This window comes from Balaenoptera ricei, chromosome 2 (assembly GCF_028023285.1).
Source record: "Balaenoptera ricei isolate mBalRic1 chromosome 2, mBalRic1.hap2, whole genome shotgun sequence".
In the NCBI taxonomy this organism is placed as follows: domain Eukaryota; kingdom Metazoa; phylum Chordata; class Mammalia; order Artiodactyla; family Balaenopteridae; genus Balaenoptera; species Balaenoptera ricei.
The window spans coordinates 5,996,274-6,023,193 of record NC_082640.1 but is presented as its reverse complement, the minus strand read 5'-3'; positions in this window follow the sequence as shown (position 1 = coordinate 6,023,193).

Sequence of the window (26,920 nt, the reverse complement as noted above, 5' to 3'; positions counted from 1 at the left end):
TCTGGAAAATTCAAACTATGATAGAAAGCACATCGCTTTGACTGGGTGAGGAAGTCAGAGCGAGGTAAAAGGAAGGGGCTTGCAAAGGGCCGTGATGAAACTTTTGGGGGTGAAGAACATGTTCACTATCATGAGTGTGGTCATGGTTTGATGGGTGTGCGTACAGGCAAAACTTACCAGATGGTACATTTTAAGTATGTGCGGTTTCTCATCTGTCAATTACACCTCAATAAAGCTGTTTCAGAGCAGCACGATTCTATTAGTATTTTGTGCTTTTATTAACTTTAGAAAGGTTTTCTAGGAAGTAATATTCCTTACGGGGAAGAAGCCTGTATCTGAAGTTTTGCTCTTCTTTCAGTTTCCTTTTTATGTTTTTAGAAATTCAAATAAATGTAAAAGTTTCAACTTAAAATACTATGGATAATATAATCCCATTTTAATAAAGTTTTAAGACTCTATGCCGTCATTCATGTAAAAAAATACACGAAGTACATTTTATTTGTGTATATGTGTGTATATGTATTATATTATAATATAATGTATGCATATATTATATAATAATATATAGCATACATTATATTATATATAATATGCTATATATTATATATAATGTATTATGTTATATATAATACATATTATGTGTATTATATGATACATGTTTTATAACATAATTACATATTATAACATACCTATTATACACATGTATGTGTATATATGAACATATATAAAGACATATAAAAGATGTATATGTATTTGTATATATGTGTGTATATATATAAACAAGGTTTTCAATAATGTTAAAAGAGAGTGGTAGTTACTCCTTAGTGGTAGGTTAAATTTTTAAAAATTATATTTTGAACTTCTCTGTATTGCTTGAGTTTATTTCAAGCATGTACACTTTTTTCTAAAGACACATAGTTATTATGAAGATGAAGGAAGGTGAGGAGAAGGGTAGGAGGAGGGCCAACTGGATGGAGGTGGGGAGAAAGTCTGACACACAGTGGAGAATTCCAGGGAACAGCCTGCAGTAGGAGGGGCTTAGACTGGAAAGAAACAAACAAACAAACAAAAACAATGGGACATGAGGGAGTAGCCAGAGGTGAGCTGAAGACCAGAGATCCTAATTATATAGGACATTGCGGCTGCTTTAAGGTTGAGCACTTTATCCAAGTTTGAAGCAGAGAAATACAATGAGATTCTATAATAAAAAGATCACTCCTAGAAAAATAAAAAAATTAAAAATAAAAATAAAATATAAAGGGAGGACAGAGTTTAAAAAAAAAATCACTCCTTTAAAAATTTACCCCAGTGGCCGCTGTTTTACAGAGGCTTAGTGATAGGAATATAATCATTGTGAGTAAACTTAATGTAAAAGATAAGTCATAACAAAACCAAAAAGACTACTATATATAAATAGATAACTAATAAGGACCTAGTGTAGAGCACAGGCAACTCTACTCAATACTCTGTAATGGCCTATATGGGAGAAGAATCTAAAAAAGAGTGAATACGTGTATATGTATAACTGATTCACTCTGCTGTACAGCAGAAGCTAACACAACACTGTAAACTGACTGTACTCCAATAAAAATTATTACTCCAATAAAAAAAACAAAAAACCCAAAAAGAACATATCAGCGCTTTCACCTGCAACAGGGTGAATTTCTGCCCCCCTACTTGATTCGTCTACGCAGTCAGCATTTCCGCCCTTTGGAAATAGGGCTTTGGTTAGTTATAAAAGATGAGTTCTTCCTTTAAGACAGGCAGAGAGAGAGAGGCAGGGAGGGAGGGAGTGGGGAAGGAAGGAAGGAGCAGAAGGGAGAGAGGGAGAGAGGAAGAGAAAGAGGAAGAAAGAACTGCAAAAGTAAGCAGAGCTGAATGAAGCACATATGGAGCTGAAGCCGGAAAAAAAGAGAGAAAGAGGAAAAAGAAAGAAGAAGAGGGAAGAAGGAAGGGAGGGAGGGTGGGGAAGGACAAGAAACAAAACAAGATGAAAAGGATCAATAGCAGCAGACAGGCGTGGATCCCTTCAGGCCCTCGCCGGCTGTAATTATTTAGCTCAATGGGCTGGGGCACCAGGCGATGGCCCCCGAAGGGCTTGGATTAGACCCATCGCTGTGGCCAATTAGTTTCACCCCCTTTTCCGCTCTGCCTCAGCCACTTTTCACCGCCTCAGGTCATGTACTTCAGTTTTCCAGCTTTTCACACCTCAGATGATTCTTCTATAAAATGGGAGCAGCAGTATTTTTTTTTTTCTGCCTTGAAGATTGCTTTAAAAAATTTGCATAACTTACTTGATGGAAGCCAGAGTGTCAATATTTAAAATAGAATTCTCAATTCAGAGCTAACGTTTTTGCTTTTCCCACTTTGTCAACAAACAAAGGTTCGCTAAGGGTCTACTTTTGTGTTCAAAATGCTCTATTCAAAGTTCAAAGTGGTGAAGGAGAACAAGAGTCCCTTTTCATCAAAATTCACAACTTCTGGTCTTCAAATGACAATGTTAAGAAAATGAAAAGGCAAGCCAGAGACTGGAGAAAATATCTATATCTAAAAATATAAAGTATAAAAATACAAAATATAAAAAAACTTTTACAAGATGAACAACCCCATTTTAAAAAATGAGCTAAAGATATGAACAGACACTTCACGAGTGGAGATATATGCATGGCCAGTAAGCATATGAAATGATGCTCAACATCATTAGCCATCACCCACAATGAGATTTCACTACATACCCATTAGAATGACCAAAATTAAACAGACTTGACAATACCAAGTGTTGGCAAATACACAGAACAACTGGTGGTGGGAGTATAAAATTGTTCAGCCCCTTTTGAAAACAGTTTGACAGTTTCTTATAAAGTTAAATATACACCTACTGGGCATCCAAAGCATATTACTACTGCATATTTACCCAAGAGGAATAAAAACATATGTTCACACAAAGACTTATTCATGAACGTATAAAGCAGCTTCATTTATCATAGCCAAAAAGTGGAAACAAACCGAATGTCCATCATCAAGTGTATGGAGAATGGATACACACATACGCTATCTTCATAGACTAGAATGATAACAAGCCAAAAAAAAAAAAAAAAAAAAAGAATGTATCACTGATATATGCAACAATGCAGATGAATTTCCAGAGCATTATGCTGAAAGAAGTCAGACTCAGAATACCATACTCTATAAGATTTGATTTATATGAAATTCTAGAAAACACAAATCCACTCTATAGTGACAGAAAATAGTTTAGCAGTTGCCTAGGGCTGAGGAGGCGTGGGGGCTGACTGGGAAGAGACAAAAGAGAATTTTTAGGGCGATGAAAACGTCTCAGACCTTGATGAGACTGTGTATGTTTGTCAAAACTTATTGAAATGTACTCTTAAAATGGGTGCATTTTATTATATATAAAGTATACCTCTAAAAATTGATTTAACTTTCTAAAAAATAAAAAATAAAGTAAGAATCTCTATATCAAAGGGCTTGCAGTCTAAGAAGCATTGCGTCGGGCTTCCCTGGTGGCGCAGTGGTTAAGGATCCACCTGCCAATGCAGGGGACACGGGCTCGAGCCCTGGTCTGGGAAGATCCCACATGCTGCGGAGCAACTAAGCCTGTGCACCACAACTACTGAGCCTGCGCTCTAGAGCCCGCGAGCCACAACTACTGAAGCCCATGTGCCACAACTACTGAGCCCATGTGCCACAACTACTGAGCCCGCGTGCCTAGAGCCCATGCTCCACAACAAGAGAAGCCACTGCAGTGAGAAGCCCATGCACCGCAACAAAGAGTAGCCCCCGCTTGCCGCAACTAGAGAAAGTGCGCACACAGCAACAGACCCAACGCAGCCAAAAATAAATAAATTTATTAAAAAAAAAAAAAGAAGCATTGCATCCTTAGGGTACTTTATTCCAAATTATATCAATTTGAGGAGGGGGAGAATTTTCTAGTAGGGGATCTTAAAGCCTGTTCTAATATTAACATACTTTCTATATTAATGTAACCATCAATCATATCTCAATCTATAAAGTGACAACGACGCTAAAGTAAATCAAGCAGGATACCAACCCCTCTACTGACATCTTGACTATCCTTTATAATGTCATCTGCCTTCAAACAAATCAAATTTTGTCCTAAGAGGTACTATTCATAATATTTGTGCCATCAGTTTTACATTTACTGTGCGTACTGGTTAATAGTAAGGTTTTTTAAGCTTCAGAGACTTAAGTGACATTTGAAAAAATATCCAAGATGAGAAATATAGTAGATGAATAATTTCCTTAATCAGTATAATCTCCAAGAAATTGATTATCATGGTTTATAACTGGTTCATGGGAATATCTTTAAAGTCTTAGACTACTGTCAAAATAAATGTGTTACAAATGATCATTTATATTATAAAAAGAGAATTAATAATAAAAAGCTACTTTTTCATCTCCCTTCTACTCAAATTATTTCCAATTACTGTCACTCATTCTTTTGTGGAATTTCTTGCCATTACCTTTTCATGACAAGTTTGAGCTCTAGCGTATCCACAGGGAACAAGAATTGTTTCGCTACTGCAGAGAGTGCTGGTTACAGCAAAATAACAGACTTCAGTTAGCCAAGAAGGACGACATTCCCTTGCTGCCTTAATCCTTGTGGAATGTTCCTGGTCTGGCTCATCCTAAAGGTGCTGATTATAAATAACCCTGTCAACCAACATGTGGTGGAAAGATCCCCTTTGGACCCAAGATACAACAGGTTGCAGTCCTGAGGACCTCCTCTTCCCTTTTGTTTTTATTTGCAGCAATTAGGGAAACTGAATGATAAGGATGAATTGAAATTCTTCTAGAATTAACTATGGCCAAGACCCCACTTGAGGTGGAAAGCAGGATTTTTGTGCTGGCATTTACCTCCTGGCATTTCTTCTTGGATCATATTCAGTAAAAGGATTCATTCTTACTTGATTCACATCCATCCCTTCCTTAAAAATGAACCAACAAGTACTAGGCACTGTAGAAAGAGTTTTAATTTAATCCTCTGAACCTCTCTACAAAGTAGTCTCTATTGCTATTTTTCCATTTTGCAGAAAAGAAAACTGAGAATCAGCGCAGTTATGTAATTTCCCCAAGGACACACAACTAACAATCAGAAAAGGTAGGAATCAAGTGTAATCTGACTGACTCCAAAGTCACCAAGGCATTCTGCTTTCTTATTGGGAAACTCAGTGCCTGCTTATTGAGACATCAATAGCTTATTGAGACATCAAGGATGGTCTCACCATTTTCAACAGGAGAGAGATTCTGTACAGAGAATAAGCAATAGGCTCTTACTAAATCTATAAGTTATTCTGGGGGACTTCCCTGGCGGTCCAGTGGTTAAGACTCTGCACTCCCAATGCAGGGGATGCGGGTTCAATCCCTGGTCAGGGAACTAAGATCCCACATGCAGTGCAGCCAAAAAATAAAAAAAAATTAAAATAAAAAAACAAAAGTCAATCTGGTATATAACTTTGACCTTGCAATATATTGCAAAGCTATTGACATAAGAATATCGGTTATATATGTTCATCCTCTACTAAAACTACTAAAACTCTACTAATTTTCAACAAGGTTGACCAATAAACTCATTTTTAAGAGCCAATTAGCAAATACTTTGGAGGGGAGATTGGCAGCATCTAATAAAGTTTGGACTGTGCATAGTTTGGACCCAGCATTTCCACTTTCAGCATCTGTCTTGCAGTAAACTTGCACCAGGTATCAAAACACAAATAAACAAAAACATTCTTTGCAAACATTCTTACAGGAGCAAAAATTGAAACAACCCAAGGAACATCACTGGAGAATGGTTTAAAAAGTTTTGCTACATTTTAAAAATAACCTTACTATATAGATTTCAAAGAAAGAGGTAGATTTACATGATATGGGAAGTTATCCAAAAAATATTTGGTGGAAACATAGGTTGCACAACAATATGTGTATTACTTCTTGCAAAAAGAAAAAGATGTATGAATAGAAAAATCTGGAAGGATACATGCTAACTGTTAACAGTGGTTATCCCTGTGGTAAAATATTGATGAGATTAGGAGGAGGGGAAACTTTTGCCATCTTAGATACTCCTAGGCGTTTGCAATGAGAATGTGTCTCTGTGTTTAAATAAAAGCAAAGTATTTGAATTTACACTGCTCTTTACTTTTTACAATATATTCATATAGATGTATACATATTCATTAAAAAATACATGTAAATACATCAAAATGTTAACAATGATTATCTCTGGATGGTGGGACTAAGATTTCTTTTTAGCTTTCTGTTGCATAGATCTTTACATTTTATAACTTTCCTTAATGAATATGTATTACTTTTATAATCATCACAACTTACGTGAATCCCTGGAGAAACATCCTTCTCTCTGGAATTTGGCTCTATTTAGCCATCCCAAAAGGGACAGACTGAAGGAATAGGATGTTCTTTTACCTCATTAGGCAAAACAACACATTCTCAACCCAAAACATTTGGCTTGACCAAACACAATGGAGTGTTTGGTTTTCTGAATATACATAGGCATATTCTTATGTCTCAGATGACTCGGGCATATTTGTTTGGGAATGTGCTCATCCAATCAGTCAACACAGACTTCGTAGGCTTTTGTTTTGCTCAGTAGGCAAGGTGCTGTGGGGGAGAATACAAGAACGAGACACGGTCCTCTCCTTCAGGGTGAAGGTCAGGATCTAACTGAGCAGAGAAATATACATTCATGGAACATGAGACAACACCCAACGTGACATCTGAAGGGTTAAAGTATTTAGTACCAATGAAGGAGCATTATAGGCACTAAGCAGAGTCAGAAGAAAGAAAAGGGTTGGAGAGAGTTCATGGCATTGTGGCCCATTTGCCTCATTTGAAACAGGAGATGCATCAGCCTTTGGGGGATAATTGAAGCTACTCAGCTGGGATTAACTCCTGCTTCTTGTACCCATTCTACTAGGCTAGATTTTCTTAATTTCAGCACTACTGATATTTTGTCGTGAAAGCCTGTCCCAACCATTGCAGAACATTTAGCAGCACCCCTGGCCCCTACCCGCTACATGCAAGTGATACTCCCCTGCCCGGCTGTAACAATCAAAAATGTCATTGCCAAGAATCACCCTCAGTTGAGAACACTGTACTAGACCAGGCTGACTTTTGATAGATTATGAGAAAAGAGGGAAGAATTAAGATGGTAAGGTAAAGAAGGTAAAACACACTATCCACTATGGCGGCATGGGGAGGAAACCAGCCAGTCTGAGGGAACCCGTGTTTATTAGTGAATGGTGGAAAATACAGTCACACAGGCAAAGTAGGACAAGACTCTGGAAATACAGATGTACTGAGACATAAAAGGAGATATGAGGCCATTGTGAAGTCTGAATAAGGAAATGTCACGATGAAATAATGTTTTAGGGAGACTGGCTTTGTGCAACATAAGGAAAGATTTTATGGGGGTCTGACTGGATTCAGGGAAACAAGTTGGGAAGAAATATCAATAACAGACTCATTGGCAGCTAAGAGAGTGGAAGGGGTGGTGACAATGGGAACAGAAAGAAGTGATAATAGATTAGATATACTTTACAGGGAACATGTACTGGACGGGGCTTGATATGGGAGGGGAAGGAGAAAAATGAATGAAAGAAGACAGAGTATCAGATCCTGGGTGACCACGAGGATGGGGTAAAAAAACTGACAGGAACGGAAATGTCAAGAAAGGAAGCCAATTTTCATTCATAGGTGATCATGGGTTTCTTCATATACATGTTGAATTTGAGGTCACAATGAGATATCCAAAGAGTAATGACCACCAGGCAATTAGAGCTAATGACCAGAGTGCTTTAAGATAATCATTCCGTGTTTACCAGTGCCAGGAGTGGAGCTATGACCTCAAAATGGTGAGGCCAAGTTTGTGGATGGCTTTTGAGTTTGTGAATCTCTCTTCCTCTTTACAAACACAGCTTGTATAAAGAATCTGAACTCACAAACTTAAAAACAAAAACAAAACACCTATGTGGTCCAGACCACAGGTACAAAGTGTCTCCAGTCCTATTAATTTCTTATTGAGCCATTCCCTCCTGAAGAGCATATAAGATACAGGTTGAGAAGATTATTTCTCTGAGGAGTTCATTTTATGTTTTCAGATATCATCATCATCCAGAGGAATTTATTTATTGCCAAATTAAACTCGAGCTATATCAGGTACCACACAAAGATAACAGCACAGATGTAGTCCCTGACTTCTAGATTCATACTTATACAAATAGGTAAAGCATTTACAGATAGAATAAGAAATTCTAAACAATGCACATCATGTACAAGTTGCAAGTATGGGGGAGGAAAGTTGTACTGGGGAGACAATTCCATAATCACACAAAATGGCACTGAAGGCAAAGCAATGTGAAAATGAGGGAGGGGGTCAAGGGTTCCCCTCCCCCTCACTGAATCACTGAATGATCTTTAGCAAATCAGTTCAATTCATGGGGTTTGCATCTCTCCATCTGTTAAATGCCACTGATATTATCTGTTTGAGGATACACTCATATATTTACTTATTCAACAAACACTGAATTTTACCTCCATATGCTGGTCTCTGTGGGTGGATACAGAAATGTAAAACTGAAGGCACCATAACCCTTACCTTTGGAGGAAGTTGGCAAAAAAACAAAACAAAATACAACCTTAATTGGAGGGAATTGTATCTGCTAGGATGCTCTTGATTATAAGTAACAAAAGATCCAACAAAATGTGGCTTACATAATAAAGATATTATTATCTCACATCAAAAAAAGTCTCAAGATAGAAGGTTTTAGGGTTGATTAATTCAGTGGTTCCATGTCGTCATGAAAGACCCAGGTATTTTCTGTCTTTCTGACATCCTCAGTTTGTTGGCTTCATGGATAAAGATGGCTGCCATAGCTCCAGACATCACATCCTGAGGCAACCACAGATTGAAACTGTTAGGATTAAGAGAAGTAATGCATATATAAAGCATAGGTCCTGGCACATAGAAATGGCTCAACGGATATTAGTTTTTATTACTTTGTGATATTATGTGATACTGTTTTGCTCCAGAGAAACTGTTTGTATTAGTTTGCTAGAGCTGCTATAACAAAGTATCACACACTGGGTGGCTTAAACAACAGAAATGTATTGTGTCACAGTTCTGAAGGCTAGCAGTCCAAAATCAAGGTGTCAGCAGGACTGGTTCCTTCTGAGGGCTGTGAAGTAAGGATCTGTTCTAACCTCTCTTCTTGGCTTGCAGATGGCTGTCTTCTCCTTCTGTTTCTTCACATTATCTTCTCTCTCCTTATCGTTTTCTCTTCAGTGGTGTTCTTTTTATAAGGACACCAGTCATAGTGGATTAGGGGCTCATTCTATTCCAGTATGACCTCTTCTTAACTAATTGTATCTATAATGACCCCGTTTCCAAACAAGTTCACATTCTGAGGTGGTGGAGGTTAGGACTTCAACATACAAATTTTGGGGTGGAGACAAAATTCAACCCATAACATTGCTCATCAATGTGCTTTAGTGCAAGCATCTTTGTTTTATCAATGCTTTTTAAAGAACCTATCCAGAGATAGAAAATAGGTGGGGAAATAAGACCTTGGCCAAGTGTTCAGTGCACTAGATCTCCCTTCTAGGTTGCAAATTCTGTTTCTCTGACTGTGGGCTGATTAATGATGCACTTGGAGGTGAAAGCCTTCGTGGGGAATTTTGCATATACTGAACTCTTTTTGTAAAGAATGATGTTGTCTTCTCCGGGTTTTATTTCCTTTACTCTTTCCCCCTCCAACTTCATCTCATTTGTCTCCTTGCCCTTTTTAAGAAAAGCCAAAAGTTCCTATTGTATTCATTTGCATTTCTTCCCAATATGGGGGAGAAAACCAATGGCCCAGAGTCTATGAGAATATATTCTTATTTGCTGCCATCCTTTTCCTCTGGTAGAGACCGTGCCTGAATTTGGCCATGGTTTACGTAGACCACAAAGTAAAACAAAGCATAATACTTTTTTTTTTACCAAGTTACATGTTCTCCTGGGCACAGGAAGAGTTTGTAAGCTACTAAAAGTTGAGTGAGCACTCTGGGCTGCTCAAGGGAAACACCAAGACCATCTGGACAGTCTGCCCTTCTTTCACCTGGAGCCACAGTCACCTGTCCTGGGCCTGGAGGGAAGTTGGATGGAGGAGAGTGCTGGGTTTCATCTCTGGAAAGAGAGGGAAGCTGAGAGGGGACCTAGTAGGGACTCTCCCTCCTGTTCCTCAGCAGGACTGCAGGCTTCTTCGTTACGACAAGCTGAGAAGCAGTCTGCCGTCAGCACCCTCACCCAGCTCCTGTCTCCCTCCCACTTCCCTCATCTTTCCTTTCCACCGGATCTGCTAGTGTTGGGGAACGAGAGCTTTTTAATTTTGCAAACCTGCACCTTCCATCCCAGAGCTGCTGCCACTACTGCACCCTGGCACGTTCCCTGCACCCACTCGGTGAGATGAAGACATGGCACTTGCCCTGCCATTCAATTAAAATGATCAGCTTTGTTCATTGTGATTACTCGCAGATGCCTTATTCAGCTGTAGGTACGATTTTTAATTTCAAGCCAAGCTTTCTGAAAAACCAAATTAAAGGCTCTTCCTTTCTCTTTTTAATGCTTACCATTAATATTTTTTTAAGGAGAAATGAAAAAAGTTTTAGCATCTCCAACAGTGTGTTCCATGAGTTTCCTGGTGGGAGGTGATAAAGGCATTTTTTTAACTGACTAAAAATGGTTAGCCACAACACCATGAAAATATCTCAGAATGTTTTAAAATGAAAAAAAAAAAATTCTGTGACATGGAAATAGCAATTTAGAGGGGGGTCCAGGGGTTACCGGCAGCTTTGAACGGCTGATTTTAGCTTTCTCTGGACCTCCCTCGTGATTTCCACACCAATTTCCATCTACTTCAAAAAAGCAAGCCACCTGAGGTACAGAGGGGGGAAAGTATGGGATCATTTGTTATTTTGGACACAGATGATTCCAACGGAGGGAGGACATTAAAATGTTTCAAGAAACACAGCCTTTGAAATACAGCAACAGATTCACATCTATAACAGACTCTTCCGTAATACAGACACCGCCATCGAGCACAGAACCCTTTTGTGACTCTGTAGGCTTCAGATCCCACCCCCTAGGAACCTTTTTAACTCGTGGAATTTAGCTATAGCCTCTACTGATGCTTCACAACTACTTGCACCATATACAGATCTAAGCATAAAATTATGATGGACAACACCACCCTAAAAACTTCCACCATTTTAAACTTTGCTGTCAAAAAGAGGATAGAAGTACACTGCATTGCTACATATTCCTGGAGAAGGACTAACGCCACACCATGCTTATAAAGTGCCGTGTGTCCCTTAACAAGAGGATTTCAGTTGAGATGGCTGGAAACCGACACTAATTTACCCTTATTTGCATGCCCAAAATGGAGGTGTGATGAAGACCTAATTATTATTTACTGTTACTTTGAATAATACTAAATGAAAATATGAATCCCATTATTCCAGTTGGTAATGACCCCAATTATTTTACTGTTATGCAGATTTTTTTCATGACCATCTTTCTGCTACCCTTTTTTTTCCCCCTTCAATCTTATTCTAGCAGTTCTAAGGCTTTTGATGTCCAAGAACCAGCCTACTCAAGGGCCCTCACTTGAACATTTTCTAGATGCTTATTTATTCTGATCACTCCCTGTTTTTTGTTTACTCAGCCTCCCTCTTACTTAGGGTGAGCTGCCTAGGGCTTGTAACCGTCTCTTAGAGGAGATGGAGGGTGCTAAGGGCTGGAAGAGAGAGGAGAGGAGGCAAAGCTATGGAAAGATGCTTCTGTGCATTTCAGCTGGGTTTAACATTTAAGCCATCTTACCTAGAGATTGTCATACTGAGTGAAGGAAGTCAGGCAGAGAAAGACAAATATCATATGATATCACTTATACATGGAATCTAAAAAAAGGGTACAATGAACTTATTTACAAAAAGAGAAATAGAGTCACAGATGTAGAAAACAAACTTATGGTCACCGGGGGAATGGGGAATGGGGGATGGAGAGGGATAAATTGGGAGATTGGGATGGACATAGACACACTACTGTATACACAATAGATAGCTAATAAGGACCTACCGTATAGCAAGCACAGGGAACTCTACTCAAAACTCTGTAATGACCTATATGGGAAAAGAATCTAAAAAAGAGTGGATATATGTATATGTATTTAAGTGAATCACTTTGCTGTACACCTGAAACTAACACAACATCATAAATCAACTATACTCCAGTAAAATTAAAAAAAAAAAATTTAAGCCATCTTGGAACAGTGAAACAGAGCAGTGAACTGAGATATGCAAACCTACTGTTTAACATTACCATATTACGCTGGGATTATTTAAATGTAGGTGAAACACACACCAAGATCCAGGCACATTTTCCAAGTCAGGTAAAAAGAGAGATGGTTCCTTTCCTTTACCTTTTACCTCTTTGCTACTTTGGGAGGGGAATCTAGTCCTGATACGAACAGATTGGCCCAGAGAGACCTGCTGACAGTTTATGTTTCTGTTAAATTCGGCTAGATGGATTTTTTACTCAAATACAGTTCTTCAAAACATGGATGAAACCACCAGGTCCATTTCACTAGCCCTTGATCCTACTTGATCTTTCTCTAGGTTTTTCCAACAGTGCTCATCTTTGGAAGTGTTTTTGCTCTGTTTTTCTCAAATAACTAGTGAAGAGTATTTGTTTTGGCTCTTTGGGGGTGTGTTTCCCCCGACTCCAAACAAAACTCTGGGATTATCCACATAAATATCCTGTTACATCTCATCACAGCTATAGGTGGGAGCTTTTGCCATGTGGCCTTTGAGCCAGCTGTGACTTGCTTTGGGTGGTTGGGGGCCACATGTGGTGGTGGAGCTGAGGGCTTTGAACTGTGGTAAAGTCACTGTGATGCCATGTTCTCAGCCTTGTGATGATACGCCTTTGGTGACTACAAGCACCCCCCAGACATCAGATCTCCTCAATCACTCAACTCCTCCTGGAAGAGACAGAAGATGCGAGTGTTGTCATTCTCACTTTTCAAAAGAGCGAACTGAGATGAATTGATGTTATGAGGATTATGCAAGTTTCCAGGACAGACCACGTCAGCATACATTTTGTTGGTTTGTTTCTATTCTCTCCTTTAGTATTTTATGAAATGATCCCTGGATCGTGTCTGGACATCCAGATTCTTGTCCTGCTCATGCCGTTACTTTGTTGTGAGACTTGAATTTCTGGGATCACTTGACTTCTCTGGGCTTCAGTTTTCTTATCTGCCAAATGCTGGCGTTGGATGAGATGGTCCCCAAAAACCTCGCCTGAATGAACCCGCCAAGGTTCTCTGGCATCTTGCTTTCATACCTCAATCTTTAAGGGGAGGAGGAATGTGGATAAGATGGCAATATTTTATTTCCCAAAGCTTTGATTAAACAAAATTGGCTGAGTAGGGAACTTACATCTCTCTACTCTTTTCTCCATATGTAATGGCATAAGTTGCTAACTGTACGCAAGGAAGCATTCCTTGGGAAAATGTGAAAAATGTAAATGTGGTTAGAACTCTTTTATAATGCACACATATGACCGCTACTTTATAAAGCTGATGACCTCTGCTCTCTTGCAGTCAGAAATTATAAAGAAAAAAAACCAGAGAGCTGCTGGGAGGGCTGTGTTAGTGCTTTTGAAGAGTAAAATGGCAAAATAAAAGTTATAATGGAAATATTCATTGACTTAGTGTGACGGTTTTGTGCTGAGTCTTATGCCGGTGCCCTTACATAGCCCTGAGTTTATGACAGTTCGCTAAATGACGGTGCAATGGGGAACTTAATTTGTGCTCGTTGCTCTTCATGGTGAAATGAAGCTTATTACCTTTTTGAAAAGTTAGTGGTCAAAACAAATAACCAGATTAAATACCACCCTCTCAGTTTTTGGTGTCCTTCAGAGACTTTTTCAGAATGGGCACTCCATTGCCGTGGAAGTGAACGGCTGCCAGTTTGCTACCTGAGGTAGGTAAAATAAATATTGTATTGTTATCCTGATATCCATGCAGCCAAGTAACCTGACAAAGCTCATTACCCGGGTGCTACTGCACCAAGGGGGTCTGGTACCTGTATCCTCCTCTTCTCCAAAGTGGTCTTCTAAGTATCTACATCAGATCATATAAATTCTCTTCTTCAAATACTTCGGTGGATTCCCTTTGGGCTCTTGAGGAAATCCAAATTCCATAAACGGCTGAGAAAGCCCTATGTTTGTTTACTGCTGTGTTTCTAGTGCTGGGACAGTACCGGGCATGAAGTAGGCACTTGAACGCTTGTTGCATGAATGAAAATCCTGTGTGATCTGGTCCGTGCTCACCTCACCTACCTCTTCATCTTCCCCAGCCACTCCGGCCTCTTACAAGTTCAAGAAATGGCATGCCAAGCTTCTGTTCTGCTCCAGTCTTCAGCTTGAGTTCTGTTTCCTTCTTCTTAGCTAGTTAATTCTATCTTCCTTCAGGTAAAGCATCATTCCCTCAGGTTTTCAATGATGCCCCAATCTTATTTGGTCCCTCATATTATTCTTTCTTACAGTACCAAACTCTTCTCTTTCAGAGGATTACCAATTTTGTAATTATATAATTATTTGTGTGAATATTAGGTTATAGACGGTTTCTCCCATTAGACTATTAAGTTCCATGGGGGCAGTGATTGTGTCTGCTTTGTTTAAAACTGTATGCTTCATAATTAGTATAGTGTCTGTACGTAATGAGTGCTCAGTAAATATTTTAAACATTTTTTAGAAAAACCATCGGCATGCTAAAATTAAATTTTTATTTATTTATTCCAAATACTCAATACATGTAGATAAAAAAAGTAGATGGTGAAAAGTAGGTCCCTAGTTTCTATCACCTGAAGCAACTTTTGCTGTTACTTATATGTCCTTCCAGAGAGAATCTCTGGGAATAAACACATCTTTCAGATATGGCCAGTAAATGTTCTCTGATGAATGAATTAATGAATCACTTCCATCATCACAAACCCACCGTGAGACTTCTCATTCGGTGTATAAAAGCATATAAAGTAAGCCTTACCTAAGCAAAAAAGAAAAAATAATATAATTTAGCCAGCTCAGAAAAAAAACCTTGTCATAGTGATTCTGTCTTTGTTTATAGCTCTGGATCAGAAAATAAGCATGACTACAGAATGTCACCCAATGCCCATAAAGAGACAAGATTTCTTTAATGAGGTAACCAAAAAAATTTTCTTTCCTCAAAAGAGATAATTCCATTTTTAGCCTTTTCTGCAGCAACAGAAGCCACCTGATGAAATAGGAATCATCTGGGTTCTTAACTGGAGAACCTGATGCACAGCCAGAGATGGGGAAAGGCATCTCCTCAGGCATTCCTGGCACTCACAGCCCAGGCTGATATGCTGCCTCCTAAGCTGTTGGCCACACGGAGTTCTGGGCCCGCCAACAATGGGACAAAAGCTGCAATCGGCGCTGGTCTGCTCTCTTCTGATCAGTGGGGCAACCGCTGCTGGCTGTGCGTCATGTTCTCTGGTCCTCCTGGCCTCGCCCAGGAAGCAGCCCGGGGTTGTTGGGTTGTTCTGAGCTGATTCTAGATGCCTGTATTCGTTTCCTAGGGCTGCTGTAACAAAGTCCCACCAACTTAAACCAAGAGACCTATATTCTCTCACAGTTCTGGGTGTGAGAAGTGTACAGTCAAGGTGCCAGCAGGGTTATGTTCCCTCTGAGGGCTCCAGGGAAGGACCCTTCCTTGCCTCTTCCAGCTTTTGATGTTGTCGGCACCCCTGGGTACCCCTTGGCTTGTAGCTGTAATACTCCAATCTCGGCCTCCGTTGTCACATACCCTCCCCCATGTGTCCCTCTGCCATCACATGGCTTTCTTTATTTTATTTTATTTATTTATTTTTGGCTGTGTTGGGTCTTCGCTGCTGTGCACGGGCCTTCTCTAGTTGCAGTGAGCGGGGGCTACTCTTGGTTGCGGTGTGTGGGCTTCTCACTGCGGTGGCTTCTCTTGTTGTGGAGCATGGGCTCTAGGTGCGCGGGCTTCAGCAGTTGTGGTGCGCGGGCTCAGTAGTTGTGGCTCATGGGCTTAGTTGTTCCGTGGCATGTGGGATCTTCCCGGACAGGTCTCGCACCCATGTCCTCTGCATTGGCAGGTGGATTCTTAACCACTGTGCCACCAGGGAAGTCCCACATGGCTTTCTTATAAGGCCACCAATCAGTGGATTTAGGGCACACCTAATCCAGTATGACTTCATTTTAACTTAAATAATTACATCTGCAAAGACTCTATTTCCAAATAAGGTTACATTCTGAAGTTCCAAGGTAGATGTGAATCTTGGCAGGGGGGACACTATTCAACCCAGCCTGGTACCCGAGGCAGGAAAATGACTGGTGTCCAAGAACAGCCAAAGCCTGTGCCCATCTGAACACCGCCATCAACGAGGACGGTTCCCTCCGACTGCAGTTTCTTCCTGGTTCACAGGAACTTGGGCATCTTCATGTGTGTCCTCCACACACCTGCAATTTAGACCACCTCTCTCTCGTCCCGTTTGTTTTTAGGTCAGGTGTGATTTTGACTGCCTTACATCCAAATCCTTTTCATCGCTGATCCTAACAAAACAGCAACGGCAAAGCTCCAGCCCACACTGGAGCTGCTAAATGGTGAGACAATCTCAGAGCCCGGACCTAGTGTTCACAAGGGGTCTCTTCCCTAACGGAAACTTTGGTTTCGTAGCTGCATTGTTTAAGAAATGGCTCTTTGTTAGAATCCTGGTTGCACAGTGACAATTAGAGCAGCCCACACGAGCAGCCAGACCATCCGCCTGGAGTGGCAGGGATATTTTAGGTGGCACATCGGGAGGGTTATGAATGCATCAGGCTTCTGTCCCTGCTTTCAGCTGTCAGCCAGCAATCAGTGGAAGCTGCTTTCCTCCTGAGGCAGGAATGAGCCAGTTTTGCTGACAACATCTGTACACAGAAAATGCCAATCTCAGAGCGGGCCGGGCAGCGAAAGCAACAAGAAGACGGTGCCTCCAGAGACCAAGTTGGTCCCGTGATTGCGGAAACTCAGATACTTTCCGGGGTGCGAGAGCAGAATTCTTTTTTTTAAAAAAATATATATTTATTTATTTTTGGCTGCGTTGGGTCTTTGTTGCTGCGTGCAGGCTTTCTCTAGTTGTGGTGAGCAGGGGCTACTCTTCATTGCGGTCCGTGGGCTTCTCATTACGGTGGCTTCTCCTGTTGCCGAGCATGGGCTCTAGGCATGCTGGCTTCAGTAGTTGTGGCATGCGGGCTCAGTAGTTGTGGCTCATGGGCTCTAGAGCGCAGGCTCAGCAGTTGTGGCTCGCAGGCTTATTAGTTGCTCCGCGGCATGTGGGATCTTCCCGGACCAGGGCTCGAACCCGTGTCCCCTGCATTGGCAGGTGGATTCTTAAGCACTGCGCCACCAGGGAAGCCCAAGAGCAGAATTCTTGACCTCAGGGAACTGTGTGTACTGTCACCTGTGTGACCAATGGCTTGTTTGCTTCTCACATGATGGGCTGACACAACCTGTAAGTAGCAGGTGATGGACCATTTTCCTAAGTAAACACTAACATTTCTGATAACACTACCTTCTCACCCAATCCTGTTTACTTAGTTCATACCCAATTCCTAAGCGTGCAAACTTAGAGGTATTGCCTGATTCTTCAGAAAGTCTCCAAATATCCCATTAGGAGACCTGGCCTCTCCATTTAGAAAGTGAGTATAAATGCTTAGGTAAAATAGTAACAAGACGTTAGAAATATCCAGTGGAAACAGTATTTATTCAACCAACAATATTTGGGTGTCGATATATTCTAGGCACTCTGCCCAGAAGGAGGATACCAGGGTATCAGGGTGAATAAGATGGGGTTTCTCTTTGGTCTGTGATCTACTCAAACCAAAGTCACAGGTGGCCTGCACCTGCCCGGCCGGAACTGCTTGGAAATGAAACCCGAAGCCACCTGCTTCAGGAAGGCTCCTGCTCTTTGTTGGGTGGGTCATGGGAGAGAATCCCCTTTGGAGTAAAATATCCCCTTGATGGGCTAGTGTGTGAAGTGCTGCATTTCTGGACAAGACAGGAAAAGGGCAGAGCTGTTCCCAGGAGTGGGGTCTACCTGCTTCGGTCAGTACATCACTTGGCCATCAGAGAGATGCTGTCACCTTACCAAGCATGGGGAACAGAGACAGACAGTCGACACCAAAGGCCCAGCAAGTACAGAAGTGGGATGATGCTTCACTAACCTGGCTGTCATCATGCACCGACTTAAATGTGTTAATAAAAGGAAGATTTCAAGAGATCGAAAGCAGAAACTTCAATTTAAGAGATAGAGGGAAGGGAAACCGCTGCCTTTTGGAGAGACTAAGAAAGTGTTGCTTGACAGCAGAGTGGCAATCTGGGACCGAGGAAAGGACATTTGCTCTAGAACCAAGAGAACCTTCTTTTACATCCTAGCTCTGCCACTCACTAGCTCTGGGCCCCTGGGAAAGCTCCTTAATATGAGGTCAAATTTCCTTTACAATGAAGACAACCATAGAGTAAGAGTGAAAGAAGGCATAACTAAAGTATCTGAGATATGGAAGTCCCTCAATAGAATAAGTGCTATTAGTAATATACAATGAATTAAGGACAAAGTTAGGCAATGTCAAATTACCAAATTCTGTGATGTATGAAATAAGCATGCAGTGAGAGGTAATATCATATTTACATGCAGTGTTAACAGAACCCTGACTTATTTCTAAAATGCATAGGGACCTCCTCAGGTTATTGATGGGAAGATCAATGACATATATATATATATATACACACACACACACATATGTATATTCATATGTGTGTGTGTATATGTACATATATATACATACAGATATGTGATTATATGATTAATCACGTACACACAGTACATGTAGGATGATCTTACGATCATATTCTAGATGGGGAGATATACACATGAATGATTAATGCCTGATTTGAGGTTAGAGAGTGTCCAGGTAGAACAGAGACCAGTAGTACTTTAGCTGCCATCTTTAAACGTCAGTTCCCAGAGAAGTATATTTTGGTAAAGATCCTTTTGAAATTGACTCACACTGACCAGAGCATTTTGGATTTTCCTTTTGGGCCCTTCCTCTGGACTCATAACAGGTCAATTGAGGTGCAGGACCCTTCAAGTTTAAGCTGCTACAGAAGAAATCAATGCACCATTCTAAGTCCTGGAGATAAAAGAGTTATTGGGAAATAAGCTGACTTTTTCTATGAAGGGCCACATAGTAGCTGTGTTTGGCTTTGTGGGCCAAACTATGTGACAGTCTCTGTCACAACCAGCCAGCTCGGCTGTGACAGCACAAAAACAGCCAGAGACACCATGTAAGTGAACTTGAGTGGCTGTGTTCCAGCAAGACTTTATTTATGAAAAAAGGCAAGGACCACACCTGGCCTGTGGCCCACATTTTGCTGATTCTTTTCCTCATGGAGCCTACATCCTAGGGATGATGGAACCTACATTCTGAGGGTAGGACACAGGCGATAAACAAAATAAACTGCAGTTTAAAACAGGCTGAGCAGAGTAGGCCTTACTGTGAAAGTGATTTTTTAACAAAGACTTGAAGTTGGTGAGGGAATTATACGTGGGAGAAGAACATTCTAGGAAAAGGACGTAAGGCACAGGGAAGTAGGGAGAACCTGAGGGCCAGGGTGGCTGGAGTAGATCAAGTGAGAAAAGGAGGAGGGGCGGGGCGGGGGAGGAGGGGTGGGGCTGGGGAGGAGGGCAGAGCGCACACGACTGTGGAGGCCACAGTAACTGGGACTTGTACTCGGAGCAAAAGGAGATGCCAGCGGGAGATGGGGGGCAGAAGTGGGCTCTGATGGCTGTGTTGAAAGGATCGTCTGTTGTGTTTTTAAAGAGTTTTCTTTGACGTGGACCATTTCTAAAGCCTTCATTGAATTTGTTACAGGATTGCTTCTGTTTTATGTTTTGGTTTTTTGGGCCATGAGGCATGTGGGATCTTAGCTCCCCAACCAGGGATCAGACCTGCACCCCCTGCATTTGAAGGTGAAGTCTTAACCACTGGACCGCCAGGGAGGTCCCAAAAGGATCATTGTTGGACACAGATTGTAAGAAAGCAAGAGGAACAGCAGGCAGCGTGACTGGAGGAGACTGCAGTGACCCAGGTGAGAAGTGAGGGTGGTCGGAAGATGGTATAAAGTCGGCAATTCTGATGATATTTTGAAGGTAGAGCTTAGAAGATTTTCTCAAGGGTCCATGCAGGATAGTACAACTAGGAAGTTTTGTTAGAAACTTCGCTGTTAGAAACTTAACTTTGCAATGAACAAGTATTTAGTACACAGTGTATGAGGGTAAGTAAAAGTAAAAACATAGCAAGTTAGAGTCAACTTCGGTTTTATATTTCCAGCAACTGATATTTGACACCATGATTGAGACAACTCACTTCCTTCTGGATTCGTATGATTTTCATTCTCTATTCCAACTTAACCACAGTGAGGATTCGCCTGTGCTAAATGGTTTCCAAGTAGTTTCTAGCCTACAGGATGAAACTGACATGACTTCAGGCTAGCTGCTCGATCCTATGGAGAACGTATCCCAATGTGGGTTCCACAGACTGCAAGTGTGGTACAGTGGTTAGTGGAAAAGGGATTCTGTGGGCAGATGCCCCTGCATACCACAGCCCCTTCTCAGAGATTCCAAATGCACACTAAAATGGTAAAGCGTCTGCGATCTTGAAGCAAAAGAACCCCAAAACCCCAACAAATAAACAAACAAAAACCAGGAAATTCCCTGGCGGTCCAGTGGTTAGGACTCCACGCTTCCACTGCAGGGGGCACAGGTTCGATCCCTGGTCGGGGAACTAAGATCCGACAAGCCACGCAGCGTTGCCAAAAAAAAAGGTGTACAAGTCACTGGCATTAATAAAAAACAACAAACCCCAAAAACAACCAACCAACCAACAAAAAACCCCCAAAAGAACAACAACTCTTTAACCTGAACATCTCTCCCAAGCCCAACTTTTTCCACTTGCTTCCACCTTGCCTACTTGCTTCTACCTTAACTGAAAAGAAAATCAATACACTCATGATTAACAGAACATTTAACTTCTAGTAAAGGAAGAGAAACACACCCCTGCTAGGTCTAAGAACCATTAGACAATGAATTCATACATAATCCTGCCCTGCCTATCTCACAAGGCAATGGCAAGGACTGAACGCAACTATCTACACAAAAGTATTTTGCACACGACCTCTAGAGTATCCAGCACGTGGGCATGATCAGTCTTTTACAGAAAGTTAGGTCCAAGGAAAGATGCCTCAAACAAGGAATGAAAAAGATTATGGGGGCTTCCCTGGTGACACAGTGGTTAAGAATTCACCTGCCAAGGCAGGGGACATGGGTTTGAGCCCTGGTCTGGGAAGATCCCACGTGCTGCGGAGCAACTAAGCCCGTGTGCCACAACTACTGAGCCTGAGCTCTAGAGCCCGTGAGCCGCAACTACTGAAGCCTGCGCACCTAGAGCCCGTGCTCCACAACAAGAGAAGCCACCACAGTGAGAAGCCTGCGCACCACAAGGAAGAGTAGCCCCCGCTCGCCGCAACTAGAGAAAGCCCGCGTGCAGCAATGAAGACCCAACACAGCCTAAATAAATAAATAAATAAATAAATAAATAAATAAATAAATAAATTTATTTATTTATTTATTTATTTTTAAAAAAAAAGATCATGCGTTCCTGCGTAGGCTTAGAGCCTGCAGTAGAGGCTACCTTGAGAGACAGCAAGGCTTCCCCAGCAACAACCGATCTCATCACTGTGCTAAAATGCCAGGTTATCTCTGTTGTAAAGCTACCTTTTTGAAGAGAGCGATGTCACCAAGATGATGACATGGGTCGTTCCCAACTTCATCCCCCTCACAGGAAGAACTAAAAGCTATCCATGGACACGATGCCACTGCGAAAATTCTAGAAAAGGGGGGTGAGGCTGAAGCACCCCCTTCATCACAGAGCCCAAGGCAGACTGCATGAGAAGGATAAGAGGGGCAGCTACACGCCGACCACGGTGTCCCTCCCCCAGGCCAGCACAACACCGCACACAGAGGTCTGCCCTGAGCCCACGGTTCTCCAGTGAGAAAAGAGAGCTGGGGTGACATCAGCTCTCCCTGCACCGTAGGTCGCTTCCTGGGGGTTCCCACTCTGGTCTTACCTCATGGAGAAATCAGGGGAATCTGCGGGGCTCCACCACTGGGAATGTGACGGTGATCGAGGAAGGGGAGGGGCTTCCAACAACCAGCACTTGGATCTTGGCAAACAAAGTTCCCACCTGCAGAGCCCAAGCAGTAGTACCAACCTGTGGCTTTGCTCATCTGCAGAACCAAGGTGGGCACAGGGCATGACCAGGGGACTGGGCAGGGTGCCAGTCTGCCTCATTCAGGTCCTCAGATGATGAGTGGTGCAGGCCGTAGAGCCTGGTTGGCCCGTGTGCAGGCAGGGGGCGGAATCACAGTCCCACCCCCCTTGTGGAGAGCGTCTTCTGGCCCCACCTGGGTCCAGACCCCTTCTGGACCAGAAGGGCTAGGGACAGCTCCTGGGAGCTGTATGACTCAGCGGCACTTGAGCCCAGAGAACGACAGGCAGAGCCAATAGTTTGCAGAATAAAGCCAGCGGCTCTGTTCGGCCAGGGAACTTGGGGTGCGGGTTGGCTTGAGTTAAGACAACAAATGAACAGCTTTGCTGGCTAAAGAGCTGCTTCTCTTGCTGTGCCCAGTCAGGGGATCTGATTTGGAGCCCCTTCTTTGCTGAATATAGTCTTCAGCCTGTCTCACCAGGGAACCTGACCAGAACACACGGGAAGCCGTGCAGCCCATTGAACAGCCCTGCTTCTAGCGATACCTGAGCAGCAAGCGCAGCCTGCGGCTCCCTCCTTCTGCAGAGCAACACTGGCAGCCTCACCGACCAGGCTATTCAGCGTACACTCTGGCCTGACCTGGGTCCCCAAACAACGACCTGTACAGACTCTGGGTCCCATCCTGCTGTACAGCCAGGGCAGGGGGACTATTCATAATTCATAGCCCCGCCCACTGCTGAGTACAGGACCCAATCCAGACCAACCAGTAGGCCTGACCAGAGACTCCAGGCCACCAGGGACCCCCCCACCACAGCTTAACTTGAGCAGGAAAACAAGTCAGCAGTTCTACCCAGCTGTTCTCAACCAGTGTCACACGCCCCCTGTCCCTATCTCCAGAGCTTGAGCAGCTGCCTCATACCAAAAAAGACCGTAATAGCAGGCCCCACCTGTCCAAGGATGTTACGAGAAGACACACCCAGAAGCCCAAATTGAGCTGACTGGTGAAGATCTGTCTCTGCCAAAGCAAACCCGTAAAGTCTAGAAGAGGAGCCCGATTACTCAAAGGCACAGATACCAAGGTAAGGAGTCAAGGATCACAAAAAAAGGAGGTAAATATGACACCACCCAAGGAAACGAATAAAGCTCTAATGACTGACCCCCTGTGAACAGTCAGACAAAGAATTCAGAACAATCCGCTGAAAGAAGTTTAGTGAACTGCAAGAACACTCAGACAGACAGCTGAACAGAATTAAGAATATAACGCATGATAAAATGAGAAGCTCAATAAAGAAATAGAAACCATCAAAAAAAACCTGAACAGAACTCCTAGAGCTGAAAAATACAATGACTGAACTGAAGGATTCAATAGAAAGTTTCAAAAACAGACTTAACCACAGGGAAGAAAGAATCAATTACCTAGAAGACAGGACATTTGAAATTATCCAGTCAGAGGAGCAAAAAGAAAAAAGAATGAAAAAGAGTGAAGAAAGCCTACAAGACTTACCGGACACAATCAAAAGAAACAATATCCACATTATGGGAATTCCAGGAAGACAAGAGAAAGAGAAAGGGACAGCAAGTATATTTAAAGCAATAGTGGCTGAAAACATGCCAAACCTGGGGAAAGAAATGAACATTCAGATCCATGAGACCCAACTCCAAATAGACTGCATCCAAGTAAGGTTACATCAAAATACATTATAGTTAAACTGTCAAAAAGTCAAAAACAAATGAAATAATTTTGAAAGCAGCAAGAGAAAAGAGAAAGGTTCCAAACAAGGAAACCCACATAAGACTATTGATAGATGTCTCAATGGAAAATTTTCTGTTTCTGGAGAACAGAAGAGAATGGAATACTATAAATCAAAATAATGAAATTTTAAAAACCTGTCAACCAAGAATTACATACCTGGTGAAGCTGTCCTTCACAAATGAAGGAAGGATAAAGACTCCTAAACAAAAGCTGAGGGAGTTCATCACCACTAGACCTGCTTTATAAGAAATGCTAAAGGGAGTCTTTGAGAGGAAGTAAAAAGGTGCTAATTAATTAACATCATAAAAATTTAAGAAGATAGCATACAACTCACACGTAATGGTAAATATACCAAAGTTCAATTGTGTAATATGGAAATAGTGGTGAATAGTTTACTCACAAGTCTTGTTTAAAACTTAGGAAGCAAATGCAGTAAAAATAAACATAACTACCATAATCTGTTACTGGATATACAATACAAAAGTATGTAAACTGTAACATCAACAACCTAAAATGTGAAGGAGAGGAGAAGTAAAAATATAAAGTTTAGGAATGCTATAAAAGTTAACTTGTTATCAGTTTAAAATAGTGTTATAAGCTTAAAATATTTTATGTAAGCCTCATGGTAACCACAAGGGGGAAAAAAAACCCTGTAGTAATTACGAAAAAGAACATGATAAAGATGTCAAAGTATACTCACACCAAAAGACATCAAAACACACACACACACACACACACAACAGACAGCAGGAGAAGCAGCAAGGAGCAATGGATCTACAAAACAGTTGAAAAACAATGAACGAAATAGGAATAATGAGTCCTGACTTATCAATAATTACTTTAAAAGTAAACTGATTAAATTCTCTAATCAAAAGACAGAATGGATGAATAGATTAAAAAAAAAGATTAAAAAATACACTGCACACAAGAGATTCACTTTAGCCTTAATGACACACATAGATTGAGAGTGAAGGGATGGAAAAAGATATTTCATGCAGATGGTAACACACACACAAAACCACTGGTAGCTACACTTACATCACACAAAATAGATGTTAAACTAAAAACGGTAAAAACAGACAAAGCAGGCTATTATATAATGATAAGGGGGGGGGGGGTCAATTCCTCAAGACTACTTAATAATTGTAAATATTTAGGCACCCAACATCAGAGCAACTAAAAATATAAAGCAAAAATAGAACTGAAAAGAGAAATAAACAGCAATACAATAATAGCTGGGGACTTTAATATGGCACTCTCAACAATGGATACATGAGACTCAATAAGGAAACAGTGAATTTGAACAAACTACGGGCTAAATGGACCTAGACATATAGAGACCATCCTATCCAACAACAGCAGAATACAGATTCTTCCCAAGGGTACATGGAACATTTTCTAGAATAGACCATATGTTAGGCCACAAAACAAGTGTTAACAAATTCAGAAAGACTGAATCCATACCAAGTATCTTTGATCACAATGAAACTAGAAATCAATAACAGGTGGAAAACTGGAAAACTCATTAACACATGGAAATTAAACAACACTCTCCTGAACAACTAATGGATCAAAGAAGAAATTAAAGAGAAAATTTTAAAAAGTATCTTGAGACAAATGAAAATGGAAACACCGCATACCAAAACTTATGGAATGCAGCAAACGCAGTCTAACACGGTGGTTCCCAGCAATAATCGTCTACATTAAGAAACAAGAAAGATCTCAAGTAAACAATCTAACCCTATGCCTCACAGAACTAGAAGAAGAAAAACAAACTAAAACCAAAGTTAGCAAAAGGAAGGAAATAATAAAGATTAGAGCAGAAATAAATAAAATAGAGAGGAGGAAAACAATAGAAAACATTTACTAAACTAAGAGTTGGTTCTTTGAAAAGATAAACAAAATCGACAGACCTTTCGCTAGACTAACTTAGGAGATAAGAGAGGACCCAAATCAAAATAATTATAAATAAAAGATGAGACATTACAATGGATATCACAGAAATAGAAAATATGAACAGAATTGGTCATCCTCGAGTATCTGTGGGGAATCAAGTGGCAGGGTATTTGCATATAACTTATGCAGTCTTCCCATATACTTTAAATCACCTCAAGAGTACGTATAATACCTAATACAATGTAAATACTATGTAAATAGTTGTAAATGCAATATAAATGTTTTGTAAACAGTTGTTGGCATGTGGCAGATTCAAGTTTTGCTTTTTGGAACTTTCTGGAATTTAAAAAAATATAGTTTTGCTCCGCGGTTGGGTGAATCCATAGATGTGGAGCTCACAGATAGGGAGGGCTGACTGTCCTAGTAAGGAGATTGAATCAGCAATCAAAAACCTCCCAACAAAGAAAAGCCCAGGACTAGATGACTTCACTGGTGAATTCTGCCAAACAATTAAACAAGAATTCACACCATGTGGTATATATATGAACAATGGAATGTTACTGAACCATAAAAAGAATGAAATTCTGATATTTGCAACAACATGGATGGGCCTAGAGGGTGTTATGCTCAGTGAAATAAGTCGGACAGAGAAAGACAAATACTGTACGTTATCACTTACATGTGGTATCTAAAAAATAAAATGAATGAATATAACAAAACAGAAACAGACTCACAGATATAGAGAACAAACTGGTGGTTACCAGTGGCAAGAGGGAAGGTGGGAGGGGCAAAGGAGGGGTAGGTGATTAAGAGATACAAGCTACTATGT